General features: G+C 36.1%; 1 long non-coding RNA gene across 1 annotated transcript; it reads left to right on the forward strand.

The window, feature by feature from the left end:
• The first annotated feature begins 1,080 nt into the window (after window positions 1-1,080).
• On the forward strand, window positions 1,081-16,677 carry LOC127480337 (uncharacterized). Its single transcript, XR_007907841.1, has 3 exons — window positions 1,081-1,139; window positions 15,612-15,754; window positions 16,632-16,677. It is a non-coding gene; the product is annotated as an uncharacterized LOC127480337 (long non-coding RNA).
• Window positions 16,678-17,201: the final 524 nt, after the last annotated feature.

Raw genomic sequence — 17,201 nt, forward strand, 5'->3', positions numbered from 1 at the left:
GACTCAAATCCAGAGGCACAAAATTCCTAATAAGGAGGGTCACAAGACTTTCTGCTATTCTACTGTATATTTAATGTTAAGTTTTCTACCTCACTTAATTTATTACTCTTTCATGAGAAAAGAGGTCACTGGTAACATTTCACTAATTCTCACTGGTCGCCAGGTTGGCACATACAGCTGACAAAATACAGTTGTTTTTTCTTTCCTTCCTTTTTTTTCTTTACTTTCCTCCTCTTTAAAACATAAACCAAAAAAATATTGCCTTTGTAATACACAAGCAATCCCTTTCCTGTACTGTCTAGAGCTGTAGGCCTTCCATCAGTCTTTTTCACCACACTTTTAAAGCCACTTCAACATTAAGGAGCTCCATAACTGCATGGCAACTGGCTGGCTGCCAACAAGCTGCAAAACAAACGCCCCTTGTATTGACATTACAGGTTCCTTGATCATATTCAATAAAGCACCTTTGATGTTAGCACTATTGGCTAATATCATCTTACAGGGTCTTGAGGGAGAGGTTATCAAGTCTGTAAGACAGATCATAAAGCCAGAAAAGACCCTCTAGTGTTAGAATACAACAAAGTTTATGTCCTGTGAGGTAAGAACAGTATTTATAGGTGGGGAAAATGTCAAAATACACACATCATCTATGATTCACCATTTTTTTGAGTAACATTTGGTGAACCACAGATCCCACCTTGTCTGAGAAAACCCAAGCTGTTTTCTCGTTATCCAGCCTTAACAGAGAAGTCTCCATGGGACACTAAACAACCAACCATGCTTGGGTACCTTTCTGTCACCCCATATCCTCCTGACCTTCATTTGTTATATCCAGGCAGCTGCCTCTTTCTTTCCCGATCTGGCATGCTCTCAGAGCAGTCTGTCACCCTGCCCACAATGTGGTACTTCAACACTTGGCAGGTACAAAGCAAAACTTCTAGTGCTCTAGTACTGTGGGCTGTTTGGTTTAGTGAGACCTCTTTAAGTACATGAAGTCATAAAAGCAGAGACTGACAGGCCTCCCATATGATTCCAAAACAAAAGGGGCACTGGCCCAGGAAAAAAAAAAAAATAAAAGAGGTGGTGCGATACACAGTGTCTTGATTCAGCATGCTCCAAAGGGAATGACCCCTGGAAAGGTAGAAATCTTTCCACATCCTTTACTGAAATATGGAAGGTATTCTAGGTTTTGGTGGTGGTGGTGGTTTTGGCTTTTTCTCACTCTTGCTTCATTTGCTGGCATGTCCAGCCCTGGAAGTCATCATCTTTTTCTCTCATCTTTAGTTTTCTGTTCTGCTGTGAGAAATCCCCAAAAGGACCCAGCTTCTTGTCCTCTTTTTCAGCTATAGTAAAATTTCACCTTTCCCAGCCCTCTAGCCACAGAACAGCACCTGGCTAAATGTTATGACCAGGCAGATTCCTTCTAGTACTAAGCTGGAGAAAACAACATCCCTAACATCTCATTTTAGTCTGGGACAGGCCTGGTAATGAGCAGGTAAAATGACCCTGCTGGAGGGACAGTATCAGCGTGTTGTGGTCTCAGGCCTGCCTCCAGCATTGGCCATCAACAGGCGCTAGTGAAGTGTGTAAGTACCAAGCAGTCATACAACGTTTGCTTTGCTATTATACTCTTCTAGCTTGCATTAACCAGAGGTTTATTAGCTCCCAGATCTCTTCCCTGATTTTTTAGTTGTAGCAGGAAAAGACAGGAAAAGGCTATCACAGATCACTTACATGAGAAAATAAGATATCCTATTTCATTTTTGTGAAAACACACAGGCACAGATGGAGATGATCTTCATCATCCATTAAATGTTGGATTATGCTCTCATATTGGCCTAAGTTATTCAGCAAGGTACAGTCAATCAATCTAGCATCATATGAAATAGGTGATATTATTCTATTCCTTGGGCCAGCTCCTCCCTCTTTCTCCTGTTCTGTCTGCACAACTCAAGGGCTGCTGCCTCTTCACTTCCAACATGTTCACATTCAGTGATATTTTCCCTTTGGCTCAGCATCTTGTGCACGCTCAGGTCGGCCACAGCTCCCATTCCAGGAACAGACAACACACTTGTGAACACTGGTGGGAAAAACCCTCAGCCCTGCAGGATCTGAAATATGACTCATTCTATCTTATGTCACAGACAAAGACACTAGAAATAGATTTTCAATAATAAAAATACTTCCTTATAAATCTGCATGCTGGGAGGAACACCTGTATGTTTATTTACCAGCTTCCTGTATGAGACGTTCGGCCCAAGTGATTTGATGCCGTAAGGCAGATATTGTAAACTAATTAACAGATGTATACAATTCCTTCAGACATGAACTGTCCAGGTTATCACAGTGCAGCAAACCAATATCCAAACACCATCTCATGATATAATCTTAGCAGTGAGGAACTTCCCGGTGCCACAGCCCCCAAAAGAAGCAATATTTCTCACTCCTGCATTTTTGTATCATTGTGCTCCTTTTTCAGCTATGATCTTCAGGTAAACATGTTTTTTTCAAGATATTTTACATTCATTTCAATATGCTTCTCTGAAAACGCTATGCTTTCTTTGAAATAGAAAACCACAGAATAACATATTCAGAATAAACTATGATCATACTGTGATTAAAAATACATTTAGCAGGGAAAAAAATCTCATAAGTAAGTAAAACTTCTAATTTGTGAATGAACTGATAAGCTACTAAACTCCACAAAGAAGTTATAAGTGTAAGATCACCTAAATACTTTATACCATGACTATGACTCAGTTGCCTTTTAACAGTGTGCATTCATTAAACCATTAAAAGCTGTCAGTTCTTATTAAAAATCATTTGTATATATACATATAAAACAAGAAAGTGCCTGAGATATAAAAGCAAATTTCTTTAGAAGAGGAGGAAAGGAGACATTAAGAGTAGTCAGAAAATTATGTAGATGCAAAGAAAAACAAACACTAAACCCAACAGTGTTCTCTCAACTCTATAAATTAAATTTAACCACCCTTTCCAAATGTTCACTTCAGATGCAAGTATTCGAGAGCAATGAATTCAGCTGAGAGTTCTCAACACTCCAATACACGGGTATTGTTTTTTTAAAAAAATTAATATTCCTGGACTGCAGCCGTGCCCCTCAGCAATCAGTTGGGTGAAAGTGTCTACAAGTTTTATAAGCACAAATGGTTAAGGAAAGTAAATTCAGAGGCACAAGTGAGCATTCAAAGAAAGTAGTCAGGTTCAGGCAAAAATATTTGCAATCTGAGCACTTACCCACTTGAAAAACAGAAGCATCAAAGATTAGTTAATCATCCTAATTCCAACAGCACACGCCAAGTGCTGGCACAGAACACCTGATGCTTAATTCAGGCAGAACATATTGCTCCCCAACAGCTCTAATGCTCCCCAAATAATCATTATATTTTGGTAAACAATTTTCTGAGCATTAGAAAACACTTTCAGTAGGGAGAATAAGCTTTAGAAGAATGGAGAGAGGGTGGCAGTTTGGCTGTAGTGGAAAAAAAAATACAGATAAACAATAGGAATCCCTGAAAGTGTCATTTTCACTATATTTAAGAGGGAGTACAGAGGCATAAAAAGGGGAAAACCCTAGAACAGTATCAAATTGCCTGGATCTGCAACAATCATTATCGATTTTAACTGTAAAAAAACCCCATATGTAAAAAATAATGATGTCTCTAATACTTGGTCCCTGTTCTAAATAAGATTGAGGGTAAATATATTGCATAGCTTAAAGAACATTCATTACTAGTTTTAATTGTGAAAGTTTGTTAGAGATCCAAACAAACAGCTGAAATGTCTAAAGAACCCAAAGAACAGTAATTGCCAAGACAGTTTTCGGGTCAACCAGTGAAAGAAGAGAGTTTTTGAAAGACCTGAAGTCCTCATACTTCCAAACAACTTAATAGATTTCGGGAGAGATAAAATAGAGCAATGAGTGTGTTTTCAACATTGGATCAATAAAATTAGATCTTTAAAAATGCTTTAAAAGTTCCCTGCATTTTTGCCCATTACCAAATCTGATTTTTAGTATATACTAATATTTTAATAATTCTGGCTTTATGTATTTGAGCTCCACTGCTGCTCAGAGAGGAAGAAAACAAAAAGATCCTCCTCATGCTACATAATATATGGCTAAGGCATTAGAAACTGAAAAATACAAAAATGTAAAAAAAATGAGACAACCACATTTTAAGCATTACTATTTCAGGAAATTCAGAGATGTCTCAACTTCTGAGAAACTTGCCTTTCATTACAGGTATTACATGTTGAGGATAAGATGCCTACTTTCATTTTTCTATTCAAGTTTTTATATCTTTTTTCTTTCATTTTCTTTCAATAATCCTATAAAATCAAAAGGTCACTAGTGATTTTGCCCATTGCTTATATCTGACAAACGTTAATATTAAAAAAACCCCAGTATTTAGTGGAAAACTGGATTCATAAGAGAAAGTTTTAACTAAGGTTTGACTAAGGTTTGCAGCACGGACTTCCAGTTCTTTGCACTTTTGTGAACCAGTGAATTTCTTTTTATAGTTGCAAGTTAGCATAACAGCCACATTTATGTTTATAAACTGTGCTTACATATTAAGCACTAGATAATGTTATTAATGGAATTTTAAAAGTTAGCACACTTGAGTTCATTAATGTAATGACATTAAAGGTGAGCATTTTTACTTCTTCAGCGTGAGATGACTTTTTGATTCACATAATGAAAAACTGAAGCCAAACAACCTGGGTTTTCTTTGCAAACCTACCATATGTTTTTCTAAAATAACAAATTTAACCTTCAAAGATGTGTATGGCATAAAAGAGGCAGTCAACTGGTAGTTTACTTTGCTTTTTATAGATGCATTACTCTCTATTTTCACTGAAAAAGGCCACACATGCTATTTTAAAGTCTGATGACTCCGGCCTTTTTAGTGTAAACCCTCAGTCCCTCCCTGCCTCCTCCTCAAATCCTCAGACTGTCCAGTGACTTGAACAAAGTATTGCTTTTTCTGCACAAGCATCTCGCTCCTAAATCAATATACCAAGGTGAAGGTAGCTTGTCATTTCCTGTCACAGGATACCCTTCTAAATTACTCTTTTTAAGAGTTCAGCAAATCATATTTCAAGAAATGACCATTTTTGCTTCCTTTCTGATTCAACATGTTAAAAATAAACACCAGCCACACTTGTGAAGTCCACAGCCAGATGAGGGTATTTCAGATCAAAAATAAACATAAAATTATTTCTTTTCCCAGCTATAGCAACTTACGTTTGGAATCAAAAAAGAAAGCAATCCTTCGGCTGGGTATTTTTAAAGGCACTTAGAAAAGTAGAAAAGAGATTTGAAGAAATTACAGCAAAGTATTTCCCCTACTTTAAGATTTTATGTTGGAGCATGTATTCTTGATTGATAAAATCCAAATGTCTAAAAAAAGGCTTAATATATCTCAGTTTAATCTTTACTAATCTGAAACGTGTTGGAATTAAAAGTAGTTAAAGTTACAGGCTTTCATATCAAGATGTTTTGCTTTGGAGTTCACAACATTTTAGATGAGGAATTGCCACATATGCTATACTGTTTGCACAATTCTCATCTCTGAGGAAAAATTACAGCCTCTATTAAAACTTCATTTTGATTATGAACAGTTTCCAGCTATAAATTAGGACACACAGAATCATAGAAGGGTTTGGTTTAGAAGAGACCTTAAAAATCATCTAGTTTCAAACCCCCTGCTTTGGGCAGAGACACCTTCCACTAGACTGGGTTGCAGAGGGAAAAGACATCTTATATGATTCTCAAAACTCTGGCATGGAAGATTTAGGACTTCAGAGGAACTTCCCTATCTCTACAACTCTGGTCATGCCAACATGTGTTTAACCTCTTATACCTGAGCAATTCTGTTTATTTCCAAAGTTAAGCACACACAGATTCTGTTTCACTTATTTCCATACGTAATTAATTTTAATCTGTCAAGATAATTCTAGAAATATCTAAAGGTTTAAATCAAAGAAAGTAATCAGTAATCATCCACCCAAAATTACAGCTTTAAAATATTTGTTCTGAGGTTAAAATGAAAAAACAGTGTTCAGAGTTCTCCCATTTCTTAAATCTAATTAACCAAAGCTGAAAAAAAATAAATTAAAAAGTCCTTTTTTTTGTCTACTAGCATTCCTTAATTTCTTAACTGTATTATTTTACGTCTGTTTTATAACCACCTTTCACTACACTTGAGACTCAAATGTCTCCAATGGTGGTGAAGGGGCTAAACAAATGGTCATTCTTCCTGTTCTAAATCATAAGGCAAAGTATTGACTCTGCATATCTCCTTCTGTACTCTTCTTGGTATAAAAGAAGGACAAAAAAAGGTTCAAAAACTCTCTACAATCTACTTCAGCATAACAGCATCAATGTGAAAAGTAAAATGATACACTCCAACACAAATACATGCATACATTTTAAAACAGGGATGTTCTGCACAGACCTTAATGTACCTCATTAGCTCAGCCAACTTTTACTGTTAAGTTGCTTTAGTGTTTTGGTCAGTTTTTGAGGTCTCTAAGAAGGCCTCCCATCACAAGAATGCATTTTTTTTCTTACATTTTTTTAAGATTATCAAACACTACTCAGAATGTGGAAGATTTCCTGATTTAGAAAAGCACACAGACAATTTTTGAAAAGTGAGAAAAAGCATGGCTTTGCCACATGTTGATTAAGGTTAAGAAAATCTGCAAACATCCTAAAATTAAACTATGGCTATGGTTGTGTTTTCCACCTTTAAGGGATCTGTCTAGGTTTCACACATGACAGATCTTCATTACATTGGCTATTCCTTCATTATTAATGAACACTCTGATTTTATCCCCTTTCTTGTATAAAGAGTCTCATGAACTTGCAGAGTCTGCTTTTCTTCTCTGAGGTAACCAAGGTCACTATTAGCACACTCAAGGAAGTAATGCAGTGCCTTGTGTACTTACTGCTGTTGTGTGTGTTTGCTAGTGTTGAGATTTCAGTAAAAGCATTATTGCTGCACCATTGAAGTCAGCATAGGAAAACTTGATCTTTGGTGTTTCTTTTCCTTACAAAGTGAAAGAAAAGCTTTAGGGTAAAATATAGTTTTTCCATTAAGCTCCTTTCCCAACTATACAAAATGCTATAAAAGCTACAGTGGCTTTTACTAATTCAGTGGTTGTTAATTTACAATCAGATCAAAAGGTATGATTAGGTGTTTGAACTTTCTCTTTCCCCACTTTAGCTAATTCCATCAAACAAAATGTCAACCTTATTTTCTCTAACTAAAACTCATAACTTGCTAAAAAAAAGGAGAGTTGAATAGTTTTCCATTTGGATCCAAAGTACAATGAGGTTAGTAGAAATACTCTCATTAAGCTTAAACAGGCTCTGGCTCAGGCATTTGTATGGTGACAACCAGGTAACCAAGAAAGATAGACGTCTTTCATAAAGTGAGAAGCATTATACATCAGTGTTTGCCATTTATAATATTAACATATGGATATCAATGGTTTGGAACACAAACAAGAGGCATTACAGTATTTCACTGAAGAGACTAATAGTTATTGAAGTTCTTAATTGATTTGATGAGTGGGCTGCATTTTTTAAACTCAGGAAATCTAAACAGATGGAAATCCTGTTACAATGTATATGGATGAGTATGGACTTAAATTCTGAATAATCACAAACAGAAACATTCATAGATGCCTCATATTTCAGCTTTACCTGCACAAACCTCAAACGTTTTGCTGGTTGTTTCTGCCCTTCCCTGTCCCTCCCCTTCCATGTTCTCAGCTTTTCTTCTACACCAGTCAAGCATCAATTTCAATAGGGGTTAATAAGTGAAAAGTCCAATCTTTGGGTTATTTTGAAAATTAATTACAAAAAAACCCAATTTGGATTATAGCCAATTTTTAAATATTGGAAGATTTCAGATTTGATTCTTAATGTTTTAGCTTTAATTTTTAATTTCTTCAACTGATAATTTTGTAAGAATGCCTTAGCCAAGTAAAAAACTTTACATGGTCCTTAATTTTAGATAATGAAAAATGCCTTAGACTTTAACAAGATCCCACATGCAATTAAGACAATTAATGTGCGTTGCACATCCTAGACATCTCAAAGTTTTGTCCTAGTACTGTATGTCCACAGTAAGCCACTTACTCACGTTGGCACATCAGGTTATTTTTCTTTGCTCACGCATGCAAATACATAATTAGTATTTTCAAATTAGCACAATCTTTAGTCATAACCAGGGAAAATTTACCACACCTATTTTAAACCCAAAGAAGCTGTCAATGCAATATTAATGCTTGCATTCTGGTGTGGTTAAAATAATTTCTGAGACTATAGATTGTGCATCAATGGGTATCTCTGTGATTGGCATGAAATGGCTACGGCCAGAGTGAGCAGAGCCTTGGACTCCAACAAGCAGCTGCATTTGCCATAGGCTAATGCACCTGCTGCTGCCCACGAACCAATAAAAACCACTAAGGTGGTAACTAGACTTTCAAATCCATAGCACTTCTGTGTAATCCCCTCCTGCACCACCAGCAACAAGCAAAATAAATATAAAAAAAGCTTACCGTGCTTAATACTGGTCAGATGAAAAAATTATGCAAAGGAATGGAAGGGCAAAAGCAAAGATGATTGGGATGTTACCTATGATTTCCAATGTGAACTTTTTATTCCAATTGTGTTTTTAAATTATTGTTAAAGAAAAAAAAACAATCTGAGGTCCCAGAAAGCACATAAACACTTGTTCTAAAGCCTTTACTCACTGTTGTCCAGATTTCCCTTTCCTGTCACGTTCATTTTGTACCTCTCCATTTTTCAGACCTCCTACTTCTCCTCTTTATGGTTATAAACACTCAGTGTCCTGACATTTTCTTCCTAGTCATCACTCTTCTCCACTGAGAGGTTTCTTGTTACCTCTAAGGCTCACTCTGCACAGACAGCTTCGATGGCGTCCCCCCCACCCCACTGCCAGTCAACTGTGCTAAATCCAGACATTCCAGATGCCACAGATACTTGTCCATTACATTATCTCCCTTCAGCCCATCTGCTAAAATCAAATTTGCTGGATCGAGGACTAAACAAATGCTTCCCCTTCCCTGGCCTCTGGTAGCACTAAACCAGCTTAGGGTCAGTAATAACAGCAAAACTTCCAACTCAGGACTTTTGGTTTTGCATGAAGATGCCCAACTCAACAAATTAAATTTAAATGAAGAATTGAACACTCCTGGCATATTAAATACTGATACAATGTTGAGAATTATTTAGGAAAACTAATCTTTACGCTATTTTAGGACCTAAAAGGCCTAATGTTCAAGCCCTGGAATGGAATCAGAACTTGTTAACAAATAAATAGTAGCAGTAAGTATTTATCAATGCAGTTATCTTTGTAGTCCTCAATAACCACACTGCTATTTTGTATACACATGCACTGCATACCATCTGCTGATGTTTATTTTAATTCACCAGGAAAGGCCTGTGTTTAAGTTGGAATTTAAGTGACAGAATCAGAACAAAAGGAAAAGGGCAGCAGAATAAACTGAATAAATTCCAAATCTGACTTGTAAAGGCAGACAATATAAAAGCTATAATCTTAGTTTAATCCCCACACTTTTTAAACATAGTAATTACTAGACATCTGCTGGTAACACAGCCTTGCTATTGGATAACCTTAATTACCCTGTAATATTTCCTGACACTCCCCAAAATATGCCCTATGGATAATAATTCATTCACGGTTCAGCCCCATTATTAGCTACTAATTCAAACAATCAAGACAAAGACAACGAACAGATGACCTTGAACAATTACCCACTCACTGAACAGAATTTATTTCATGCTTTTCAAAGGCTTTACTGCTTTCTTGGCTTCACGAGCAGCACTCAAAAATTAACAAAACGCAAGCAAGAAAAGAGCTGCAGAATAAAAGATTTGCTGGGGTACCCCAGCTCCCTTAAACATAATTTTCTTGCATTAACAACATAATGGCTACGGCAATACAGTCCATTTTCCAAGATTAAATAGTGACCTAGACAGACTCGGTGCCAAACCTGATACAATTGTTTTATTCCAATAGAGCTGTAAGCTGTTCAATTATCTGCAAGAAAAATATTGGGAAACTTGGAATGAAAAACAAAAAAAAGAAAAAAGAAAGAATTAAATACACCTAGCTAAAATGAATGGCATTCATGATGCAACTGTTGCAGAAGCAGATACAGTATCATTAACTTCAGTGCTGAAGCAGATGGCTGGGAATGTCTGAGGCTTCTCTTTGGGCTGCCCAGGAAATATTTCAAGCCACAGATCACACTGTCCTCATTTGAGCTGCCATGACCTGATGCCTTTCTTTCTGATTGTATAGGTAAAATCAAGTGTAAAAGATGGATCATTGCCAAATAAACCTAACTTCTACTACTCTGCATGATTGCTTATCTTGTTTATTTAGAGAAATTACTGTTGCATTGAACATGAAAGGGGATATGGTTTTTTAAATTATTATTATCATCATAATTCAATTTTAGACACTCTGTCTTCAGATTAAGATAAGGAAAAGGCACACCAAGAAGTGTAAAAAGCTGTTGTCCTTTTCTCTGTGCCTCAGTTTGTTCCATCTTTGAGAGTCATTTGAAATCCATCTGAAAGCCAAAGCATTCAGGTTCAGCTGAAAATGGAACTAGAATTACTGAACTGCTATGAAAACAAGGTTGAAGAAAAAGATAGGGGAAAAAAAAGAAATTGTTAATTCAAATTGAAAATGGAAATTCAAAGTGAAAATGAAATCTGTCTTTTCTGAGATTGTTCTGAGAATGACATTATCATTGTAAGAATATAGTTGAATTTCTTAAATACCTTTAAAAGTGAATGGCAGAAATAAGATATTATAAATAAAATTAAAACATAAAGAGATGCTACAAAGTTTCCCCATGCCAAAATCAGAACTATTATTAAAACAATAGTTTCTAAACCCAATCTATTTATATATCCTAATCACAATGACTTTAGAGATAAGATTTTTTTAATGTAAAGTGCATAAGAATGAAGAACCTTGTAAAGTTTAAAGCAGGATGTTTAGTCCTAGGTCCAGCCAAACAATCTGAAAGCCAGAGATAAAAGGACAACTATAGTTCTCCTTGACCTTAAAAGGTATGCAGTCTGCAAATATAAAGCACTTCAGGAAAGGTGGAGTGGAAAAAGGATTTTTTTGTCTCCAGTGGAAAGCACGAGACTGCAATATCTTCAAAGAAAAATATTTGTGTCAACATAGCTTTACAGACTATCTGAGACTTCTTGTTGAAGCTATGTTCTCTGAACATGATTTTCTTATCAATAATGCCTAATAAAACTTCTAAGATATAAAAGTCCACATTCCAGATACGAGGTATACAGGATGAAATTTCTAGTTCTGAGCAGATTTGTTTGTACCTTTCCACTACCCATCTGAATGTTCCCTTCCAGGATGGCACTGAAGTGTCAGCACATCTCTCTATAGTGTTCCACTTTTCTAGTGTAGTAACTGTAAGAGCAAGTCTGTGGTGAAATCCTCACTTCAAGATTGGACATATATACCAAAGATAGTTTTGGAAGCAGTTTCAGTAGCAATATACTGGCTTAAATTTGGTATAGTCTCTTCTGGCCTCAAAAATTAATTAATTACATCAACATTCCTCCTTATCTTCTTTTCCTTTGGTCATTACATCATCCAGAAATCACCACCTGGGATTTTCATTAGGGAGTATGCTTTTTATTTCTAGAACTTCTCTAGAAATGAACATTTGACATTTCCTTTCCAAGATCAAGAGCAGCCTCTCAGGTCATAATCAAACATCTAGGAAACAAATTTGTTATCCTGGCTTTGTAAGAACAGTGTTCTCTGTTTCTTTTTCAAAAGTCTCCCATGTAATGGATTATCAACATAAAATAATTTCTTGTGGATAAGACAACAAAATAATCTCTTGGCCATGGGTCAGGAATGGCCTTTTTCTTATGCATAAATATTCAAATTATTATTTTTGAAGGGAAAGTTTGAAGTACACTTGTTATTAATTTCTATAGAGACCAAATTAATGCAACTTGCCTGAAGCTCATGTCCTTGTTCATTCAGGAACTGAAATGTCATGTACAGCAAGATGGTCTTTTCTTCTAATTAATGTGGTCATGAAACAAATGAAACACAATATGCAAATAAGAGCTATGATGATTAAATAAAAAGCTGTCCCTCCAGGAAAAAAACACTCAAAATATACTAGTTTCATACAGTTGGTTTTGAGAGGCCCATCTGTTAAAACTGAAAGTATTTTGCTTAAATTACATCTGGGTACTAATAGGTACTGTGTTTCAATTATTTCAGGGAAATTTAAAAGACAGAAGTTTTTGCTAAAGTTCAGGTTCAGAATGAACGGCATAACTGGTAATCCTGTGTTTAATCATAGATATTGGGCCAATCTCAAAATTAAATTCACATTTCGGCTCACATCTGAAAAGCCCCCTAGAAAGTCAACATGAATCTAGACAACTTCTCTTTATGAATGTTACACAGCCAAAAGACATATCAAAGATTACAGAACCTCATTTTCAACCTCATAATCTTGTGATTGCTACAAAATGCCATAAAGCCAACATAAAGCAACAAAACTTATTTATGGAATGAAGGTCTCTTACAATAAATATGATTCTAAAAAAACCCTACTGTTTTAATTCAGTGTTCTATTGTTATTCAGCGTGTTTGACCTAATCTCCTGGAAAACACAACAGTACCTTGTACGATTATTTTAGAAAATATGCCTTTATTAAGTGAATGTCAGAAACAGGGCATAAAAGTGACCAGATTCACTGAGAAGAATTCTCTTTGAACCATTTCCTTAGCCAACTAGTTCAACAGAGGATGGTGTCCCCTTTCAGACTGAAGAAGGTCAAGCTGTTTAGTAACATCTTCATAGGAGAAATTAGACCTTCCTCCCTCTTATCCAATGGGAGTTTTGACAATGGATCTAAAACCATATTCACCTACCAGACCCTTCTAGGGTCCTAGAGTCCACCACATCCTAGAGTCAGTAATTTCCTGTTCTTGATTACAGCTTCACAGAAAACATCTCTTTTACCCCATGACTCTGGAATTTTTATCATAGTTTTTTTAATATTTATGTTCCAGTGATCCTGGACAAGATTAAAGAGAGATAACAGAAAAGGTGACCCTTTCCTCCAGAAAATCCAGACAGCCAGTCCTCTCGTCTGACATGTAGGAAACCAGTATCACCTGGAATGAATCAGGCACAAGAGCTGGTATGCAACTTTCTCCATCATAAGCAATTGTTATGACCACCAAATTGTGTTCTCAATTATTTTTGTCTATCGAGACACAAAGATCTTTTCCAACAGTCTCCATCAAAACTCTTGAACTTCCGTGAGAAGTCTTAATGTCAAATTATAGCTACTTTTAGTAACACATACTCTGCTGAATTTGATTTTTCAAAGGAAAATGTAAAGTCCCTTGAAAAGTTACAAATACAGAAAGTAGTGTTATTGAAGTGATAAAAAAATCATCATCTGTATTGGCAAAGGTGATATTCTGGCAGAGTAGACCTTCTAGCTATGAGAGAGTTATCCAGAACCAGACAGAACTTTGAGAGCAGTAGAGTTATTTTTTTCTCAAGGCTTCAGATCTACTAAGGCCTAATTCACACAACTCATTGGAAAAGCTGAACTTCAGTTGTTACCACCTGCTTCTAATTTCTCTTTTTTTTCCCAGCTCCCCTTCACATGAAAGCTTATTTTTCTTTCTTAGACTGAATGCTTTTTCCTACTTATGTTTTCCCTCTCCTTCCTGATCTCATGACTGCCTGCTTTTATCTTCAGTGTAGTCCATTCCAAGTCTAAACCTAAAACTTTGTCTAAACCTAAGACTTTGTCTAAAATGTATTTTTTTAAAATTGAAAGAAACAAACCTGCCTGCTTTTTTCGCTTCTCCCTGCTTCCAATACCTTCTCAATTCTCAATGCTGCCTAATTCTTTATTCTTCTTTTCTAAGCCTAATCTCTACTTTTATATCCTGCAAAACTTGTTTGCTTTGTCATGTATACCTTTATTCCATACTATCTTTCTTTTCCTATATTTATTTTCATGCACTGTCTTCAGAGATCAAATTTGTTTTCAATTGCAAAGATTTAAGGATTTCCTCCCCCCAAAATAATACTTTCATTCCTCAGCTTTACTGTGAAGCAAAATATGTTTGGTTTTTTGAAATTAGCAAAGATCATCCTGCCTTCTTCATGGTGAATACCAACTTGAATCATACAATCTTCTCTCTCTTACGATGAGTGCTAAATTCCTCAAGCATATTTAGAACTTGCATCTTTAGTTTTGCCACAGATGTTACATCACCCTGTTTTCCAGTTTCCTACTTGATGTGAAATCTCTTGCATATTGTACACTTGTAATTTTAGTCTACTGCAGTCCGACTTGAAACATTTCTCCTTGATGATTTTTACATCTGCTCACTGCAGTAGAACCTGTATCTCTGCAAGGGACAAAAATCATCATTTCATATATTTTCTGCACGGAGTAGAAACTATAACCACATGTAAGTTGCCATTGTTGGTATAAGGAGGCAGTTTTAGCAAAACTGATGGTTTTTCCATTGCTATGTTGCCCACCGAAGCTCAAACATTGTCTGGCAACTATCCTCAAGGGCAATTGTCTGGCCAACTTAGCAGTGGGCCCCCTGCCATCCTAACAGATGGGCACCAAGTGTAAGTAGCCATAAGACCATATAAGTGCATTTAGTGTGAAACTTGGGGCATAATTCCCAGCCTTGATCACCATATGGCTTTTCCATACTGAGTTTGTGATAAATGGGATGCTCAGTGCTAACTTAACTTTGAACATGAACAGCATTAGGGAAAATAATAAGTAGAATAGCTCCCACTATGTGATAATCAGGGGGTAAGTTTGGAATCAGCAGAAACAGTAGAAGAGGAGGATTATTATACATCAACATCTTCCCCACACTTTTATTTTTGTTGATTCATTAAGCTTTCCATGACTCAACTTCTGAAAAACAATGAAATAGGCTCCTTCACTCCCTCCAGACACCTTTACAGGGAAAGAGAATGCAAAATTATGACAACCTATGCCTTCAAGAAAAAGACTTTGAATTGATTCACAGTCTCATAAATGAACTGAACCTGTGTTTCACAGTAATTTCAATATTGAATTCTGCAGAAGTGTTTTAACAGAGAGGCTCAGGATTTCATAGAATTTTTTACCATAGATATTTCAATGCTTTTATTCTACATTCTTAGTGGATATGGAAAGTATTTCACCTCCCTTCAACACACATTGCTTCATACACATCTGATCTAGTGGTCAAGGGAAAAGGGAAGCCAGTAGAACCTATGTTTGTGGCCACCACCTTTTTTCTAAGCAATTCCTAGTAGTGCATGCCTCAGTGCCTGTAGATTTTAGTTATTGCAGCAAACTGCATTGGTGTTTGCTAACAGAAGGGATTTAAAACAAACAGTAAGTACTGAAATAGGGAATTAGTTCCAAGAATGGGAATCTTAAAAATTCATACATTGGTTTTGATTATTTTTAGATAGAACTTCTGGGTTGTAGTTATTGTCAACAAAAGATTCTGCTTGTGACCTTTGAAGAGTGAAAATATTCTAATTTTATCAAGTCTTGAGAAAAATATGAGAACTCTGAAGAAGCATTCATCTAGATTTAAGATTTCAAGTGGTAAGAAATCACATGAAAAAGAATTTAACTGGTTTCATTCTTTCGTTTTCTATCATACTTCAGAGTGGAGATCATGGTTGATTTATACCACTCTAAAATGATGCTAGCAAAAGGAAAGGAAAAGTCCCACCTCTCCCATCTCCAGTTACATATTTCTACCGGAAAGGGCAGTGTTGCCCTTCAATGACGCAGGACTAGAGTAGTTTGATTTATTTACAGAACCACTGTCTTAGATAAAAAAGAGGAAGATTTAATCCAGTATAGACTAATACAGATTTCACTGGAAACAGTTACAACTGTGCAGCTGAAAGTCCAACAAAAATATATCTGTACTTTCAGCTCCTAAATCTGAGAGAGGAACACCTTTCATGAATACTCATTTGAATTTGCGTGCCTTCCAACCGCATTCAAATAATCAACTCTGCTGGCATGAACACTCACAGAAAGCAAATGCCAAAGGTGTTTATGTGAGTTCTTCTGGAAACACAATTTAAGTTGGGCCCTTAGAGTTTCAGTTGAAACATTTATTTAATTAGGAAGAGAGATAACTGACGGGCAGTATTTAATCAGAATCCTGAAGTAAGCGTACTAGAGAATCAAACACGGTCATGCTTTTAGTTGGCACATACGACCCCCTCCTGAATAAACTTCCTACTTACCTGAAAAGAGTTAAATTAGTACCTCTTTATGTATTCATTACTTAGGCTACCAACAGCTTGTCTCATATACAGTTAGATATGATTAGAGCCTGTTACACTAATTTCCTCTTAAGAAGATTGGATCTTTTAATTTTCTTTTTAACATATAAAGTCTGAAGCTGAATTAGGTTATGTTTCAAAAATCAGGGAGTTAACTGGACAACACTATATTTTTGCAGACCTATGCATTGACAGAAGGCTTCAGTTTATCCATTACTTCAACAGGAAAGTGATGCAAACCAAACATACGAATAGAACATGTCCTAGTCAGCATCAGAGTATAATTAAGAATGAAAAATCCCCTTGGAAATACAGAATCTACCACAGGTATTGGGAGATCGAATTCACAACAGAGAGAATGGTTTTGTTCTTCAATTGCAGCTCTGTTAAAAAATGAGTCTAAAAGTTGCACAGCTTCCTGTTTATTATCTCTCAGAAACTTCCAGGTCCGATTCACTCAATTTATCTGAAAAGTATTTTTCTCAGTTGTCAGCCCTGTGAGACTGACCTCAACTACGAGTCAAAGCACGGGCTCCTTCTGGTGAGTGCAACTATGAACTCACCTCCAAAAATCGCAGCTGAAATTGCCATTACTCCCCTTTCATGATACGATTTACTCCATAACCTGTCCTTTGTGAAGTCTTAAATATGCCAAATTCAGGATTTGCATAAAGAACAAAAGAAAAAAGGACTTGAGTAAGACGAAACTAGACTTGGATGAAGTCAAAATGAACAGCAAATGTGCTCTA

Source organism: Manacus candei, unplaced genomic scaffold (genome assembly GCF_025592945.1).
Source record: "Manacus candei isolate 608988 ecotype Guabito, Panama unplaced genomic scaffold, ASM2559294v1 h1tg000005l, whole genome shotgun sequence".
In the NCBI taxonomy this organism is placed as follows: domain Eukaryota; kingdom Metazoa; phylum Chordata; class Aves; order Passeriformes; family Pipridae; genus Manacus; species Manacus candei.